Source organism: Spodoptera frugiperda, chromosome 11, assembly GCF_023101765.2.
Source record: "Spodoptera frugiperda isolate SF20-4 chromosome 11, AGI-APGP_CSIRO_Sfru_2.0, whole genome shotgun sequence".
Lineage (NCBI taxonomy): Eukaryota > Metazoa > Arthropoda > Insecta > Lepidoptera > Noctuidae > Spodoptera > Spodoptera frugiperda.
Window position 1 is genome coordinate 9,679,036 of NC_064222.1, and position 19,370 is coordinate 9,698,405.

The 19,370-nt window shown below is 36.0% G+C and overlaps 1 protein-coding gene across 2 annotated transcripts in view; it reads right to left on the reverse strand.

The window, feature by feature from the left end:
- Positions 1 to 19,370, reverse strand: part of LOC118274751 (uncoordinated protein 58) — a 369,374-nt gene that overhangs the window by 293,578 nt on the left and 56,426 nt on the right. For both annotated transcript variants that reach the window (XM_050696740.1, XM_050696741.1), the window contains exon 2: positions 11,633 to 11,685. The gene's annotated coding sequence lies outside the window, so the exon portion shown is untranslated. The remainder of the gene's footprint in view (positions 1 to 11,632; positions 11,686 to 19,370) is intronic.

The following is a 19,370-nucleotide window of genomic DNA, read 5'->3' on the forward strand; positions in this document are numbered from 1 at the left end:
ATTCAGCTGCATGAGTTTCTATACAAGACAAACTAAAATCTGTTACGTCCGATGCGTACAATAAAAAAAACCTGTTTAAGTTTTTAAAACAATGTACAAGACGGACATGAAAATTAAAATTAGTCATCTACCCAATTACTTTTTTATTCATCCATTTCAATAAACAATACCAAAACTGCCAAGCTATGCAATGGTCTAAATTAAATACTGAAACAAAACGTAGCTTTTTGTCCAGACTCGTAAAACGAGACGAGAATTAAACTGAGGCTTTAAAACTAGAATTACTTTTAGTATTAAAATAAATAAAAATAATTCAAGTACAAGTCTAAGTGAAAATACTAAAAGATCCATATAGTATATATTTTCTTATATATTATCTCATGAAGCTTGTGGTTTAGATACAGCCAAGCAAATTGTCTATTTTGATGCCAAAAAATATGTCAACTGTTAAAAATTAAACCTAATCGTCATGAAACTGGTGAAAGGTTTTATTTATTTATTCATATTTAAAGATTTCAAACTTAACATATTTTTTCGCTTCGTATGCATCGCACGCATCGTCCGTGAGTAAACTGTGATTTTTAATTATAATATGTCTACTGTCAAATAATAAATCTAATTATCATAAAACTGGTGAAAGGTTTTATTTATTTATTTAGTTTTGACTTTAATGTTTTTAGATTTAATTTTTAATTTAAATATGATTTCAAACTTGGCATATTTTTTCACATCGTATACATCGCACTCATCGTAACCTACTTGACTGTGCTTATGATTGTATGTAATATGTGTATTTCCTGTAAGGATTCCTTATAATAAATAAATAAAGACATTTCAAAGACACAATAAAAATCATTAAAAAAGTCATCACCAAACTGTGTGACTGTGAAAATGCAAGTTATTTAAAATTATAACACTTCAACAGCAACAAAGTCTAAATTCAACCCTTAAACGTAAACGTAAACGCAAAACGCAAAAACGTAGACTTGAAAAACGGTAACGCGATAAAAAATAATCAGAAGCTAAATTCAAATGAATAAGAAGTCGAGCCCGGTCCCACGGGTAGCGGGTAGCAAGTAGCGGGTAGCATAATTGAATTATTTCGTTAACGTAATGAAACTGGATCCTGAGACGATTCCGAGGGTAGATGCATAAAGAATTTTATCGCAACCGACGCCGAACACGGATTCATTTGAATCGTGTTGCTAGATGTGGCTTTGGGGAAAAGGGTTTAATTTTTTTATTTCTTGGTATGTTTTTCCTCGATTTTTTTTTTGTTTTGTAATGGCTGGTTGTTTGTAAATAAAACTGACTTGTATCTCCGGAGCTGCGGATTACCTAGCCCTAGCCCAGGGTTTACTTAGGCTCCGGCTCGAAAAGCAGGAGTAGGAACGGGGTGGTTTTTAGTCAGTAAGAGTCTGACACTACCTCTCGCATCGCCCAAGGCGAGAGAAGTCATTGGATGATACTCCCCCTCAAAAAAAATCTTGGGTATGATAAGAATAAAACAATAACTTATTTTTTATTATTTTGAATTTCTTTCAATTACCTATATGGAGTACCACACACAACGTAAACTAATAAAAAATCGATATTTCCAAATTATTTTAATTTTGAAATTGGTAAACCAAATAAAAACAGCATTTTTATTCAACAAAAACTCAATGCGATTACATCAAACCTATTTATTTGTATTTGTCAATAGAAAAACCAATATTCCCCTTACTTCTTCAATACTAAACAGAAACATATATATGTACAAATGACTAAAAGCCTAGATTACATAAGAATAAGTACCAAAATGGCTTAACTGACCGTTGTTACATCGATTTTAGGTCTCACAAATGCGAGGACAGGCATTATATAAGATATTTGCTAAATGTAACCTTTTTTTTGGAATCAGACGATTTAAGAAATAAGTCTAATATGTCTATCGGCTGCAATATATTTGTCGAAGACTCGGGTGATAGCGAAAATGTGGTGAAATGGACATAAGTGAGGTTTTTTGTATACATTATTAGGAGAGTAATATTTTGATGAGTGGACGTTTTTTGTATGTCTTATGTGTGGTGATGAAAGATCTCATTTATAAAGTATGTGATGATTTTTACGAAAAAAGTGAGAGCAAGCACTTTCTTTTTGCTCAACTATTAAAGAATGAAAAGTAGATTCGAATGTGGGAGGGCCATGTTGTGGCATTACCTGCCGGCTAGATACCACGGCCCCACATAAAACCGAAGTGAAACAACGAAAGCTTCACTCACAACGAAACATCGTTGCGTCTGCGGGCGGCGGCGATTGCTTACCATCAGTATATCATAAAAAGAATAATCGATACTTTAAAATATTATTTGTATCATTATAATAAAGTCTATTTCCAAAAATATACGCATCATAACTTTCGCTCAGATCCAAACTGTGTAAGAATTTTGAAAAAGCAAAATGCTGCTCCGCGTCAATCACAAAAATGTCAACACACTTACAAAATAATTACACAATATCAGAAGCAAATCGATCGTTGAACACGTGATCGTAAGATTACAGACAAAATTAATTATTTATTCCCAACAACATAAGATCGAATTTCGAACAATATCACATGTCAGTACGACCGCAGAGATATTTCATTTCAGTATTAACAATTAAAATAACTTTGATTAACACAGTTTACTTAGATCAAAGGCACTGGTTGTATTATCGAATCAAATTGTTAATAATCATTACGTTATAGTGGTTTTCAGTAGTATTATTACAATGGAATATTTCGGTAAGTAACCTGAATGGTAATTATTGGTAATAACTTTCAGGTAATTGATTTGGTCACGATGAGTACTTAAGGGTGCTTTTCCACAAGAGAAGTGGCTATGCTATATTGATGTGGATGCGTTTGACTTAATCACTGGTGGAAATGGACTAAGTTAAGCTATGTTTTTCTAATGGATGGCTTCCCTACTATCGATACATCGTAGAACTACATAGCTTAGCATCAGTTGAAACGGTCACATAGTTACACAGCTTTTACAGTTTAGCTATTACATTTTCGTAGCATAACTTTTTTTTTGTAGGGGGAAAATCATCACTCTCTCGACTCTCACTGACTAAAAACCACGCCTTTTCTAATCCTGGCCTTTTTGTGCCGGAGCCCCGGTAACACGCTAAGCAGTCCGTTGCGAATATAACCTTAAAATAGTCTCAGTAGTAAGTAGTATTTAGTTAGTAGTAGTAAGTAGTATTTAAGTACTTATAATCAATTAAAAGACATACAGACAGTTACATGAGATATGACATCTAACCACATTACGAATGTGACTTCTATTCGTGAAGGTGAAATGAATGAAAATAAATTATAATAAAACTTGATATAGTATTCTTGTTTTATGAATGTTCAACCCCAACATTGTAACATTGTCATTCATTTGTAATCTAGATTTAATTTGACAGGAGAATAACGTCATTGTTTTTTATGATGAAGGTGAAATAAAAACTGCGCATTGATGCTGAAATATTTGTATTTAAAATAAATAATAAATAAGTATCATTGTCACATTAACTCGAAAAGAGACGGGAAAGTCACGGGTCCAAATGTAACTCTCCTCTCACTCTTCTTGAGTCTCCTTTTGTATTAACTTTTGAGGGTGTTGTTTCACCAGAGATGTGCTATGTAGCTATGCTACGATGATGTAAGCTAAGCTGTGAAACTATGTGACCGTTTCCACTGATACTAAGCTATGTAGCTGTGCGAGTAAATGTGCTATGAAGATGTGCCGCCGCAAAGTAGCTGTGCGAGGAAAATGCGCAGCTCGAGTATGCGACGTATCGATAGTAGGGAAGCCATCCATAGCACGCATCATTCCATATAAAAAACATATCTTAGTTGAACCCATTTCCACCAGTGCTAAACTATGTGTACCAATGAATATGATTGATGGAAGCCAAACGCATCCACAACAACGTAGCATAGCACATCTCTGGTGGAGACACCCTTAGGTCGACACAATAACATTTGTGTTCATAATCATACAAATTTACTATCTCTTTGATCGTTCTGTAATAGGTTTGATTATTATCTAATGCAAAGTTTAATTGGTTCATATTAAAATTCTTTAAGTCTTTTTTTCACTGTTGAAGGCAAATCCTCCGCTAACGTCTGTCACCGGTGACCCTCGTGGCGTTCAAAGTGTTAAAGATAGTTTCTTCTTCGTGTGTGTCAGAGTCTATTATGAGGTGCTTGGGTTATATCTAGATGCTGACAAGTTTTTAGTATTGAATTCTATTAGTTAGGTGGTTAAAATGTAGTTTTTGTGAACTTGCTTAAATGTAAGGAGTGTAGTCAAAATTAAAGAATGTTTGTACTCAAAAATATTAGGGACTGTTTGATGAATTGGTGGTGAAAAGAAATACTGATGCAGATAAAATATCAAACAGAAGCATATAAAAGGATGAAATTTTGATCAGGTTGTACACGTAATGTTGTAAACATTAAGCTTAAATTCCTAATCTACAAAAGGCCAGGAACGCACTTGTAACGCCTCTGGTGTTACGGGTGTCAATGGGCGGCGGCGATTGCTTACCATCAGGTCATCCGTCTACTCGTTTACCGGCTTATACCATAAAAAAGCAAAAACTACTGAACGCAACTGAATTTAAATTAGTCATAGACATAGATTACACCATAGAATGACTACACAGCCAACTTTTTATCCCATTAATGCAAGCAAACCTGATAGTGACCATTCTCAAATATATCCAATTTCAACCTACAAATGACATAATCAACGAATCTCTTTACAGTAGTGAAATCAACACAGGTATTCGTATCAGTTGGCAGTAAACTATACAAACAAACAGACATCAAATATGAGCAATGTGATTAAACTAGAACCCACGCACATATAGCTACACATCAACCTATACAAAACCAGTATAAACTGACCCGTGAATGTGAGAAAGGATCATACAAAGCGAGGTCATGATAAACTGGTTCTGTGTAACTCACCTCGCGTAATTATAACTTGCAAACTACTAATGCGATGTATTTTAATAAATTATGGTTATTAACTAGGATTTTCCGCAACATTGTACTCTATATTCTGAATACTAAAGTGCAATTTTGTTAAATACAATATGCAAGTTGACGTTGCACATCAATTTACATTATTTCTGTTATTTTAGGGGGACTCACAAATCACATTGACGATGACGACGCGATTTTAAAACGTAGTAGTTCTTCTGTTAAATAAACATTAGGTATAATATACGACATATTATTTTTTATCACACTTTTTATCCACAGGTTTATAGCACAAAAGTTCATGTACAAAATACACATTTAAACAAAATAATTAACAAAAATATATTTCTTAACCTTAAGTGTGGGAGTGCCATGCTTCGGCACTAATGGGCTGGCTCGACCGGAGTGATACCAACGCTTGCGTTGTGTGAGTGAGATTACCGGAAGCCCAATTTTTTCCTCCTCTCCAATCTTGTCAATCTCCGATTCCCCAACAACCCTTAAATTTCCAACGCCCAAAAGGCCGGCAACGCACTTTTAACACCTCTGGTGTTTCGCGTGTCCATGGGCGGCGGCAATTGCTTACCATCAGGTGATCCGTCAGCTCTTTTACCGGCTTATACACATAGAAAACACAACAAACTCAAAAAAAACCCATATCACTTTCCAAAAACCCAAAAAACCCTAACTACGCTCACCGCACCACAGACTTCGCTCAAGCCACATCTAGCGCTACAACTCTGTATAATTTTACCGTGGCAAGTATGCCGCTCAAATTACAAGACGAGCGTTGCAAATTGAAATGAGCTGAGAAGCAATGCTTGAGTATTTTCACTTTTATATTGAAGGCCTAGTCTGTTTATTTAATGCATAGCTATATTTCTCAATGAGGTAATACCATTGAAGTTTTGAGTGAACGAATTTTAATTGGCTTGAACGGTTTAAGAGAACTGGTTCTCGTTGCCTTGATGTAAAAATGTTCTTTATGCAAATAATCCTTAGAAAATAATTAGGTACTTAGAAAATGCTATAACTGAAAATAAAGAAATAAAAAAAATATGACTAAGGTCTTTACCGTGACTGATCTTGGCACGATTTATTAGAGAGCACTGCTGCCCACATTATTACATCAACAGTCTATAAGTGGCCACTGCTAACCAAAGGCCTCTTCTCACACGGAGGTTTGATGCGGGTTGGCGAAGAAATCATTTGTAAATATAAACCACATATCAATTTCATGACACTATATTTTTCATGAGCTGCCCACATTATTATATCAACATCAGCAGCCTATAAGTAGCCACAGCTTACCAAAGGCAAGAGGCCTTTGCTCAGGCTCAAATGGAGAAGGTTAAACCATTTATCATCACGCTTGCTCAATGCGGGTTGGCGATGTCAAACTTATATAATTAGAAATTATAAGCGCAGATAATAGAACGAATAACTCATTTGTAAAAATAAATGACACACCTGTTTCATGTGACTATAAAAAGTGCCGAATTTTTTAGCAAAACAATTCGATCTATCCTTTTAAGGAAACATCCAAAAGTAAAAACAGAGACATTCATCCATCTCTCTATTTCCACATTTCACCATAAAGCAATATCAAAAAACACATTATCTGCACCTAGACTTACACAAAACACCACTACCTCTTTACAAAAAAACAAAAAAACACTACACACCCAACATTTGCCCCACAGTTCGGTCAATAAGATCAATTCCTAGAATAAATTGCTCCTGACATTGAGCCTTCAACGTCGGATTTATTAGTCATCACTACGTAGGAACACGTAATAAATATAAATAAAAGTCTTCATTGATAATATTACTGGTAGGAGGGAGATAGGAGCCTCCCTAACTTAATAAGCGAGTGTAGTGTTACTTGGGACTATGATAGGGAATTTGGTTCGGTATGTTTCGCTGATTTTAGGGGATGTGATGTGTTACGTATTGTTTTGTTCGTGACTTGATTTTTGTCTTAGTTATATCTATATTATTGGGATATTTTGAAATTATATTCTTAAGACTATCTAATTTCAATTCAGACGATCAATTATAGGGTTTTACTCAAAATGTAAACCCAAAATCGGCTACAGAAAACCCTATTGCTACTGTCAGACTGCGCCAGTCCACAAACAAAGACAGATGATGGAAGATCGTAATTTGTTGGTGCGGTAGCTAGACTGGCTGCCGTGCAACGTTTCGCGGTTTCGATTCCCGTATGGAACAACTCTTTGTGTGGTACACATATTGTTGTTTCAGGTCTGGGTGGCAAGTGTGTGTAACATTGTATGTTTGCAAACGCACCCTCCACACAGGACAAAATCCTAATGTGGGGCAATATTTTTTTAATATTAAACAAAAACCTAGAATAAAGAAAAAAAACAAAATCCTATTATGTAATAAACATTGTGCCTCAACCGAGAATGAACTTTTACAACCAGCAATCGTAAAGCAAAACTCACACACCGTACATTCCCTCGCAACTAAAACCATGCACACATTGCAACTTGCAGTGGAACTAAGTTTAAAGTGCATGCCGACCTAATTATAGACCTTAATGCTTTGTATAAGTATAAGTACTTTTACCTACAGCTATACTAGCGACCTCTAGGGTGAAATTTCCTTGGCTGCAAATGAGTATTTTTTTTTATTTTCAGCCATGATCGTCACACTGCAGGGAGATGAGATATGAGAAAGTGTTTTTGGGTTGTTTTATATTATTAATTTCTTAAAGAATAAGGAATTTAGAAATATCGTTTTACGTTTTCCGTTACGTTGCTCGTGGCAATCAGGGCCTCCTCTGTATATATAACTAGATTACTAGGCCGGCATTTCCTATCGGACTACTCTGAAAAAAATTGCGAAACAAACTCAGAGGTCATTGTCTCTTTTAAAGTCCACACAATTGAATAAAGAATAATAATAATGATTTTAAGTTGATTGTATTTATTTTATACTGTATTACACACATACATGAAAAACATTTATAGTGGTCTTTATAGGAAAGAACACAGGGAAAGAACCACAATAGTTTGAGCGGCACGCATGTGTCAGTTTACAATTAGCTCAGCTGACGGCTGTTGCTGAATGATCCGACCAACAATACCAACCAAAAGAATATTTGGTTAGGTCGTGCAAGTGTTTAAAACTGTCAGATAGGTAATTCAAGTTAATCAGTTATTAAGTAAATGTCTTTGTTCTATGTAGTCGGTGTTTGTATTGTATTTGACAAAACTAACAACACAATAAATGACTAGGTAGTAACAAATACATAAATAAACAAGCCAGACAATAATTAACAAACACACCGTTGATTAACAAAACTAAACACGTGTATTCTCACTACCAATCAAAGTGAACGGCTAATTAAAATAATTTAATTATACTCCGTGTAATTAAACATTTAATCAAGGTAGTCGAAACTAATTAAGGTAATTCTATTGATGGTGGTATTAATTTTGGTGATACTCCATTGATAGTGAATAAAAGACAGTTATTGGGAGGCCTATATTCAACAGAGGACGTTTTGTGGCTGATATGATAAAAGGAGATACATAGAAAAAAAAGAAAGAAAGAAAAGCAGTTTATAATATTTTTACAATTTATAATTGATAAAAAAATAAAAGTATACACGGCGTAAAAAGGCCAGTACTCAGCTAAAATGCCACCAACATATTTCACCAATACGCACAAACTGCTAAGGAATGAAATTCCTTGCCGGAGTCCAGTTTCCTACAAAATACAACTTGAGTGTCTTCAAGTCCCGAGTGAACAGGTTGCTCATAGGTAGGCGTGTTCCATCGTCGATTACTTCGTCGCTTACCACCTGACGAAATGGTGGCCAAACGCCATCCTATAATTCTCAAAGGAAAAGGAGAATAGACAAATGTTTTCATTGGATGTGTATGGGGACCTTTTTTGAGGGGGTAAAATCATCCAATGACTTCTCCCACCTTAGGCGAGGCCAGAGGCAGTGTCAGACTCTTACTGACTAAAAACCACGCCGTTCCTACTCCTGCTTTTCGAGCCGAAGCCCCGGTAACCCGTTAGGCAGTCCGCAGCTTCATAACTTCTGTACAAGTTAACATTACCATTGACAAATCGAAAATAACCCTATTCCTATTCGAAACATATAGGCTTACCTACAAAGAACAAAATCATTAGTACACCTCTAACATATATTTGGAAACATAATATAAAAAGCATATAGACATCAAAGTTGATGACAACATTACCGGCTATCTGGACTCGTAATGTGAAATGAATCGGTACGAAATGTTACTTCTATCACACAATAATGATACAAAGCATATTTCTTCGTGATATAGTATTTTTGAACCTGCGTAGTACCAGAAGAGAAATTTTCATGTATAAACAGAAGGTAAACGGAACGCTCCCGAAATTCACAACATTTTTTTTTTGTTTTAAGAATTTTATCGTTTAAATTTAGTGTTATGAATGCAACATCAGTTTTAAGCAGTTCATTACAACTATAATTACATAAAATAAAACATTGAATTCATTATTATTTTTAAATAAATCTTGTTTTTTACCACCACCTGTTTTCGTTTTTTGGGATCCATATCTATACTTATAATAAATCTGTAGAGAGGTCAATTCTGTACATGAAATATATTTCCAAAATAACTATCAGTGGGTGATTAGTAATCGATACTGACGCCAAAAATGCAATCAGAAAAATTTTTGTCTGTCTGTCTGTCTGTCTGTCTGTCTGTCTGTCTGTCTGTCTGTCTGTCTGTCTGTCTGTCTGTCTGTCTGTATGTTCTTTATAGAAACAAAAACTACTCGACAGATTTCAACGAAACTTGGTACAATTGTTCTTCATACTCCTGGGCAGGTTATAGTACACTTTTCATCACGCTACGATCAATAGGAGCAGAGCAGTGAAGGGAAATGTTGGGAAAACCGGAGAACTTACTCCATTTTTGAAGCTTCCGTCGCGTGTGCAGCCTTAATGGTTAAAGCTACACAGAAATCATGTATGACGGAAATGTTCTCCTTAAAATTGTTTAAAAAATATTCCACGACAGCAAATGTCTATCTTTTATGGTTGACTCACAATAACACGTATAACTCTCGATAGCTTAGCAGTTCGAAGCTTTCTGATTATATTTGTCTACCTATTCTTACGTTTATGACACTCATTCATCCCTAATTAAAAAATGTTAACATTATTACCTATTAAATAAAAAAAATAATCATAGAAATCGGTACAGAAACACCAAATATATACATGAATTACGCTTAGTTTCTATTAAGTAGGTAAAGGCGTAGGTACTTTTATTAATTATAGATCGATACTAAACCGGAATATGTGATAAAAAAAATTTTTTGTCTTTCTGTCTATCTCTATGTTCAGGCATCACGTGAAAACTAACGGTTCGATTTCGATTAAACTTGGTATAATTATACCTTATTATCCTAGGCATAAAATAAGATACTTTTTATCCTAGAAAAATATGTAGAAAAATAAACTTAATTTTTCACTTTTATACTACAGAACGAAAGCTTAACAGCAGTAGAGGGATATCCTTAATTATTATGGGCCTAGCCGTAATTGGCTCCAATAGACATTTAAAAGATGTCATTGTTAGAGTTACTCAAAATGGAGAAATAAAACATCCACGCGAAGACCGACATCCACGCGGACGGAGTCGCGGGCGGAAGCTAGTAATGAAATAATACGTGAAATGTAGGTACATGTCACATTGAATGTGTGCACTTCTGCCTATCCCTTTGGGAATTAACAGACGTTGTGTTATGTTACGAAAAACCAAAAACGTTATCTTAAACCACATATTCGTTACTTGACCTAACTGACTTCTTCAAATATTTTTATTTTATTCGTATATCCAGTAGAGTGACGTTTGATCTGGATCTGAATAAAATCTAAATCTAGATTTCGGTTCTGACATTTCGATTGAAATCAAGATGTAGCAAATTGACATTTATTGTCTGAGCGAACTGAGCGCAGTTGTAAAAAACACGGTCACTGATTGATTGGTCTTGAAAACGTTTTATTTCAATTTCGATTTGTGTTTTAGTGAACAGTTAAAAAAACGATGACAAGAGAATTTTGATTTGATTTTGATGAAATAATACATATCATTAGCATAATCATTAATCACTTTTTCTAAATAGGCAATAGGTAAATAGTAACCTATTGATACAACGTAAACTACAAATGTGGGAGAACCATGCTTAGGCACAAAATGGACCGGCTCGACCGAAGTGATACCACGGTCTCACTGAAAAGTGAGGTTACCGGAAGGCCTGCCCCTTCCCAATCTTCCCTATCTCCGATATTCCAACAACTCTTAAATTCCTAACCCTCAAAAGCCCGGCAACGCACTTATAACGCCTTTGGTGTTTCGGGTGTACATAGGCGGCAACTATTGCTTACCATCAGGTGATCCGTCAGCTCGATTACTGGCTTTCACCATAAAATTAAATCGAGAAATACCGCGACTTTATATTCATAAGTAGCGCAATTATCGTGAATTTGTATCAAATAGTTCTCATGAGTACCTACGCCGTATATTACAATTAGATCAAACAATATCGTTGTGTAAATAACATTTTAATTATGTTTACCTTTATCCAATTATGAGTTATGTATTAGTTCTCTGTTCTCCTTCAATTGAAACCTGTGAACAAAAAAATAAATATTTAAATATGTATTGTATGCATTACAAGGAGAGAAATGAAGAGAGAGGGACAGAAACAGAAGGGAAAACATTGATAGGAACTCCGTCCTATACATAGTAGCACATATTTTTTAATATTAAATACCTATACATAATATTATATTACCTATTTTACCTAATATTAAAAAATATGTTACGTAATAGGTAAAATAATATAATAATTACATAATTATTATAATGCTACCACATTACCTACGCTAACACACCTCATATTAAATTGCCACAAAAACCACATTGCCTACTATTAAATTTTTTGAGGGGGAAAATCATCCAATGACTTTTCCCGCCTTGGGCGAGGCGAGAAGGAGTGTCAGACTCTTACTGACTAAAAACCACCCCGTTCCTTCTCCTGCTTTTTGAGCCGGAGCCCCGGTAAACCCGCTAGGTAGTCCGCAGCTCCGGATCAGGCATCAGCCCTGCTGGGCCCCATCTGTGGTGGTCTGATGGCCATCTGTGGTGGTCTGATGGACTTTGAAAACCCTGTAGGTACATAAACTTGTTTACTATCCACGGTGTAAAATTAGGTAGATAAGTACTAGGCGATTAGATTTACAGAAGAAATGTTTCGTAATTAGCGAGTGACCCCTGTAGTGTTGTGACACGTTTGTATGATTTATAAAATCAAGAACATGCGACACCAAGTATTTGGTACCAATCTTTTTTAAATATAAATGTATTTTGAGGTGAAGCTTTGTGTAGAGATTCTATTCAACCTGTATTCTTCAGTGCTTCTTGATGTATATGGGTATTTTGTTACACGCTGTATATTTTGTAAACAGAAAAAGATAAATCATAGTCACAGGAAGTACAGCAATTACCTACAAGACGTAATTAGTAAATAGTACAATAATATAAACGAAATTACACTGTAATTAAACAAACATACATACAATACATATATATTTATACGCAAGACTGAATCTCCGATATATAATTGTTATTATTGTATAGACGGATTTGTATATATTCGTCTAATTGTATTAGATGTTCATGATTCCGGAAAACAAGGAATTAATTGGTATACCTTTGACATTTAGCTTTTGGCCGTCGATTCGCCCACGTTTTCAAGTGTGGGAGAGCCACGCTTCGGCACGAATGGGCCAGTTCGACTGGAGTGATACCACGACCTCACAGAAAACCGACGTGAAATAACGCTTGCTTTGTGTGAGTGAGGTTACCGGAGGCCCAATTACCCCCCTTCCCAATCCCTGATTCCCCCACAACCCTTAAATTCCTAACCCCTAAAAAGCCAGCAACGCACTTGTAACGTCTCTGGTGTTTCAAGTGTCCATGGGCGGCGGCGATTGCTTACCATCAGGATACGTCTGCTCCAATAAACTCCAAAAAACTTCCAAAGTGACCTTCACCTAAACAGGTAGCTAGGAACAAAATATTAAGACACCTATTCAAGGACCCCAAAATTACCTCATAAAGTACTCCTCAATAAAAGTCAAAAATAATTACATTAATCGGCATATTTCTATCAAAAATTAAGTCTCAAGTCCCAACTATAAAGTAAGACATCGTTGGCACATAATCGAATATAGTTAGGTACGGTCTTTCATTATCAAATATTTTGCAAAAAGCCGGGCGATTTGTTGAAAGGACATTAGGGGGTCCGGGACAAAGACCCCGGGACATTTTTCCACCGGGAACTCCAAATGCCTTGACCTGTACCCATGTTTTATACAAATTGTAGATAAGAAGTAGGGTGGGTGTGTTAAAGTGTGATGGGGAGACTGTCTCTATCGTTATGTTGATGAGTATGATGTAACATTAGTAGTGTATAGTACTGGTAACCCAGAGGTTTAAGACCTGCGAATTTGAAACCTACCAACGGCAAGTATGTAAATTTTTCCAAGTGACACTTTCTTAGTTTGTTTAGACACCACTGACAAACGGTGAAAGAAAATATTGTGAGAAAACCTGGGTTTATAATTTCTAAGTACAATTTTAAAATCGCCATCCCGCATTGAGCAAGCGTGGTGATTAAAGCTCAAACCTTCTCAGTGTGACTTATAAGCTGTTGATGTATTAATAACCTAATTAAACTAACATAACGACAGAAAACAATCGAGAATTTCTTCTTCACAATATTCATTAATAATCTCTGTCAACAACACTTAAAACATTTCCTTTATTTTCTTGTATTTTGCTGTTTTTTCTTCCAATATAACTTAGTCCATCGGTCCACTAAGCTCCTAATTTAATGTTTTATCAACATTCTTTACTAACAATATCAATAAATACAATATTTATTGACCTCTATTCTGTTCGTTTACATCAATGGAATTACGATTCTATGTCGATGGTATAGATTATACATTTGCTTGTTTCTGTCCGTTCTTTGTATTGGAAAATCAAATCCCAGGCTTTTGTGTTACGACGACATAATTGACGCTTTATTCGTTTAAAAAACAAAAGAAAATTGTGATCAATAATACTTCAGTATATGGGTATTATTCAGTTTATTGTCTGTGTCAGTAAAATGTCGTGGTAGCCCGGAGGTTTAAGACACCCGCTTCTCATGCATGAGCGGGCTCGAAACCTACCAACGGCAAGTACCAATGTGACTTTTTCCGAGTTATATGTACTTTCTAAGACAATTTAGACACCACTGACAAACGGTGAAGGAAAATATCGTGAGGAAACCTGGACTTATAATTTCTGATTATAAGATTGAAATTGCCATCCCTCATTGAGCAAGCGTGGTGATTAATCCTCAAACATTCTCCGTGCCTCATACCTCACTCGCACAATGAAACACCACACAAGCGTTTTTTCACGTCGGTTTTCTGTGAGGCCGTGGTATCACTCCGGTCGAGCCGGCCCATTCGTGCCGAAGCTCTCCCATACTTACTAAATAATACTACATACCAAACAACTGTTTATCCGAACATAGTACCTCTTCCATTTTTAGAAGTCGGTAAAAATAGAATTTATTTTCCAAACCACGTAATACTATTAAGAGTTTAAAACACAAAAATTTTTCGTAAATAACCCAAAATCTAATACATATTTCTTCAATAATTCCAATATTATTTTCCAACCCACGCAGCTCCCAATAAATTCAATTCAATATTAGAAAACGTCAATTTAAAAATATATACGAGGTCAAAACAAAATGTATTAATATAATAAAACAATTACGATATATTTTCTTTATGACTCTCGTAAATATTATCATAAATAATATTGTTTTGTTTGGCCACTTAATGGCTTTATCGCACTGGCCGAAGTTCGACTTATAACGGCCGGGGAAACGAGAACGGAAAATAAAAACAGATTTTGCCGTTGCTGGCCATAATTTAGATGGGAATGAACTGTTGTAATTGAAAACAGGGAAATTTTCGTACACTTGAGTTTTTATTTTTAAAACGTTGCACCACTTTTTATATTTTTAAGGGGGGAAATCATCTAATGACTTCTCTCGCCACGGCGAGGCAAGAGGGAGTGTCAGACTCTTACTGACTAAAAACTTACCCGTTCCTACTCCTGCTTTTCGAGCCGGGGCCCCAGTAAACCTCGTACCTAGCGGAGGTAGTCCGCAGCTCCAGAAATTTCGTACACTTGAGTTTTTATTTTTAAAACGTTGCCTTAATCTAGGATTTTCTCCTGTATCGTCCCGTTTACAAACATACAAGTTCACATACATATAACACTTAGACCCGACACAACAATTTGTGGATCACACAAAGAGTTGGTAGAACCTGCTACACTTTACGTGGCAACCGCTTGCCCAGCCACCGAACCAACCGTGCAGACATTTTTCATTATTTCACTAGCTAGAAAATACGAACAAAAGCCAATGTCACACCTACTACAGTACAGTTTTCAGCCATAATATAATTACTTCGTAAAACACAACGTGCGTTTTATACCCCATTAAACAGTCACCATTTCCATACACAGCCTCACTCAAGACCACTCGACCGACCAGCCTTCTACGACCTCTAATTACCATACAAATGTCACTACAACAAACAACGGCACTTATTAACTACGAAACGGCACTTATCGGTGCTCCGTGAGGGAATCGAACCCGATACACGTTGCGAGACAGCCGATTGCTCAGCCACCGCACCAACCGTGCAGTCAAAAACTCTTGAGTTGCAACATCAGCGCCCATTGTGTCCGTCATGGGTGGATATTGAATGAACTAAATGGTATTGGAATGCTCTTTTAAAAACTACAATTGTGGTTGTATAGTGTTGACATTGAATAATTATTGAGATTTTATTGAATCGTATTGAAATTGATATTGTAATTAGTTTCATGAGTAAACCTACAGGTGGTGTTTGTGTAATTTAGATAATATAATTATACGTGATATCATGTCTGTATATAGTTGTAATGTAAACAACAGCCACATGTCATGTTGACATTTATGTTATTAGTTATTACTTCATCTTGGACTGCACGGTTGGTGCATTGGCTGGGCAACTGGCTGCCGCGCAACGGGTAGCGGGTTCGATTCCCGCACGGAGCAACTCTTTGTGTGATCCACAAATTGTTGTTTCGGGTCTGGGTGTCATGTGCATGCTAACTTGTATGTTTGTAAACGCACCCATGGCCATGACACAGGAGAAAATCCAAAGTTCAAACCAATCTGAACATCGTAGTTTAAATAAACCTCTTCGACATCAATCAATTGGATCACACAAACAAAATAATCTCGAACCAAAACTGTCCTTTCCCAACAACGCAGCATGGTCACTCCATGTCAACTTATTTACGTCAAATCACAATAGCTGACGTGACTTCACGTCACGTCATAGTGTTGACAGTTGACAACAACACTTTTTTATACCCACGTCAATCCCTATTGTGTTTCCTTCACTCTGTGTGTTAGTAACACACAAAAGAGTAGTTTTTGGGTCATACAAAGTCAATATTATGACTTGACGGTTTCCTAAAAGTGTAAAATATAGTTGGGACCAATTTATTCTGTGTCCACTGCGTTATAATGTTGACGTGGTGACGTGACGTCCAACGGTCTGACGTCGTGTTTTCGACGTTTAAATTTTTGTTTTGAAACTTTTATTTGAAGTGAGTTTGGAAAGTGCGTAGGTTTTGTTTGGAGATGACTTTTGTTTTTATAAAACGGAACTATTTAATTATTCTTACATAAACATAAACGTATTTTTTGCGCCCTGATTTATTTAGTCGTGGTAAACAACATGGAAAACAGAAAGATTTATACATTTCAGAACAACGTTTCGTTGTGTGAGTGAGGTTACCGAAGGCCCAATTACCCCCTTCCCAATCTTCCCAATCCCCGATTCCCCAATAACCCTTAAATTCCTAACCCCCAAAAGGCCGGCAACGCACTTATAACGCCTCCGATGTTTCGGGTGTCGACTACTTACCATCAGGTGATCCATCTGCTCGTTTACCATAAAAAACGCCTTAACTTGAATCAAACCCTCCATAGCCACACACATATTTCCCACCCAATCTAACTACTAAAATAAAACGAGCTATCTCCAACCTTTTTAATGAAGATTTTCCACATAATGAGCACTTAATTAATACGGTATCGTATAAAATTGTTCCGCGAGCGATGCTATCGCTGCGAATGCATTGATCCGACAAATAAGCCTATTTGACTAGTAAATTATCCGGGCAAAGCAGCTCGACTGGAAAATTATAATATAGGACCTTATGTGCTCGGTTTTATGTGTCTAATTTGCTTGTATTGTTTTATAAACGTGTTTTTAATAACGATGGGAAGAGAATTGTGGATTTGTTTGTTTTAGGAAATATGTTTGATGGGGATTTGATGAAGATATTTTGAAAATTCGAATATGAACGTATCTGTTGTTTGATTCATATTATCTTTTGGACGTTACTTTAAGGAAATTAAATTTTGTTATGGTTTCCTTCTGTTTAAGCACAGTTTATTATAATTTTCACGGAATAAATCTAATTTCAATGTGTTTATGTGAGCGAAAAAATACGAAAAAGAAGAAGAAAGAAGCAAAAGCATTTATTCGACTGTGGACGTGCACATGAATACAAAGATTATAAAACACAAATACTTATATAATACAAAATAATAAAAGAAAGAAAGAAACAGCGAAATATAACGAAACAGTGAAAATACAAAAATAAAGACAAATTAAATATTAACAAAAACAAGACATTTTTTTTACATTTAATGGGTCGACGTTTGGCCGCTATCTCACCTGATGGTAAGTGATGATGCGGCCTACGGTGGAGTACGTCTGCCCATAGGTAACCTATTCACTCGGGCTTTGAAGACACCCAGGTTATACCCATCAGGAAACACAGACTCCGGGAAGGAGTTCCACTCCCTAGCAGTTCGCACAAGGAAGCTTGAAGCGAAGCGCTTCGTGCGAGTGGGTGGGACCATGAATGATCATGACATGAGGATATCTACCATGAAACGGTGACGCCTCGCCGATTGTCTTGTGGTTCGATGATGAAAAGGACTAGGGGGAATCAAGTTGTGCAATATAACATTCAATTGCGAATATCCACGTCTAAAGAGTCTCCATCTCAGCATTGTGTTGAGCGTATGCCCAACGCTGGTTTCTAGATGGCTGACTGACTGATTGACAGTGACGAAAACGAACAATTTTACTGTAATAGTATGATTTTATTGTAACTTTCGTGAGACATAATAAATTAATTATTATGTTATCGGCTTACTCACGTGCGTACTCACTCATGAATATGAGCCTCTAGCATGGCTAGAAACTAGTCGAGTTCCTCGTTAAGCAAATACGTGAGTAAGCCGATAACATAATAATTAATAATAATATGAAATCACAGCTACTCACATAAACTTCCATTAGTTATTGTGATACACGTGTACGTACACCTAAAACTAAAGGTTAAGTTAGACTGAAACTACAAAGCTACCTACCTACTACCTACTAAAATCTTCAACTTCCAACGCATTAATCTAAGCAAAATATTACAAAATTTCCCAGAACAATGTACCTTCACAGCCATCGGTCATTGCCCCGGGGAAAGGAACCTTATAACAATCTGGCTTATGTCCGAGAATCCTGTAAACGGTCTGACGTCTTTTATTGAACTAACAAGATTGTACCGGTCTGCCGGCGTTGGCATGACCTTTTGGTTATTCGGCTTCTAGCGTTTAGCTAGCACCTTATTCATATTTATAATGAAACTTTGTAGTAAAGAAGACAGAAAGAAAAAATGAAAAAACATTTATTTGGCACAACACGAGGTACAAACAGTACACGCAAAATAAAATAAGAAAAAAAAGAACAATAAAAATAAATATGAACGTACTAAAAAAAATTAAAAAAACAAAAATAAAGTCACGCCTTTCATCCCCGAAGGGCTAGGCAGAGGCGCACATTACGGCACGTAATGCCACTATACAATGTACACCAACTTTTCACCATTTGTGTTATAAGTCCCATGTAATAGGTGGTGAGCCTATTGCCATTTACTGGACACTATTCCAGACTCCTTGCTACTACTGAGAAATTTTCTAAAAATCACTACAAAGTAACAAAACAAAGGTACAAAACACTAAAAATATTGTAATAGTGGGTGTACATTGTATAGCAGTATCACATGCCGTAATGTGCACCTCTGCCTACTCCTTCTGGAATACAAGGCTT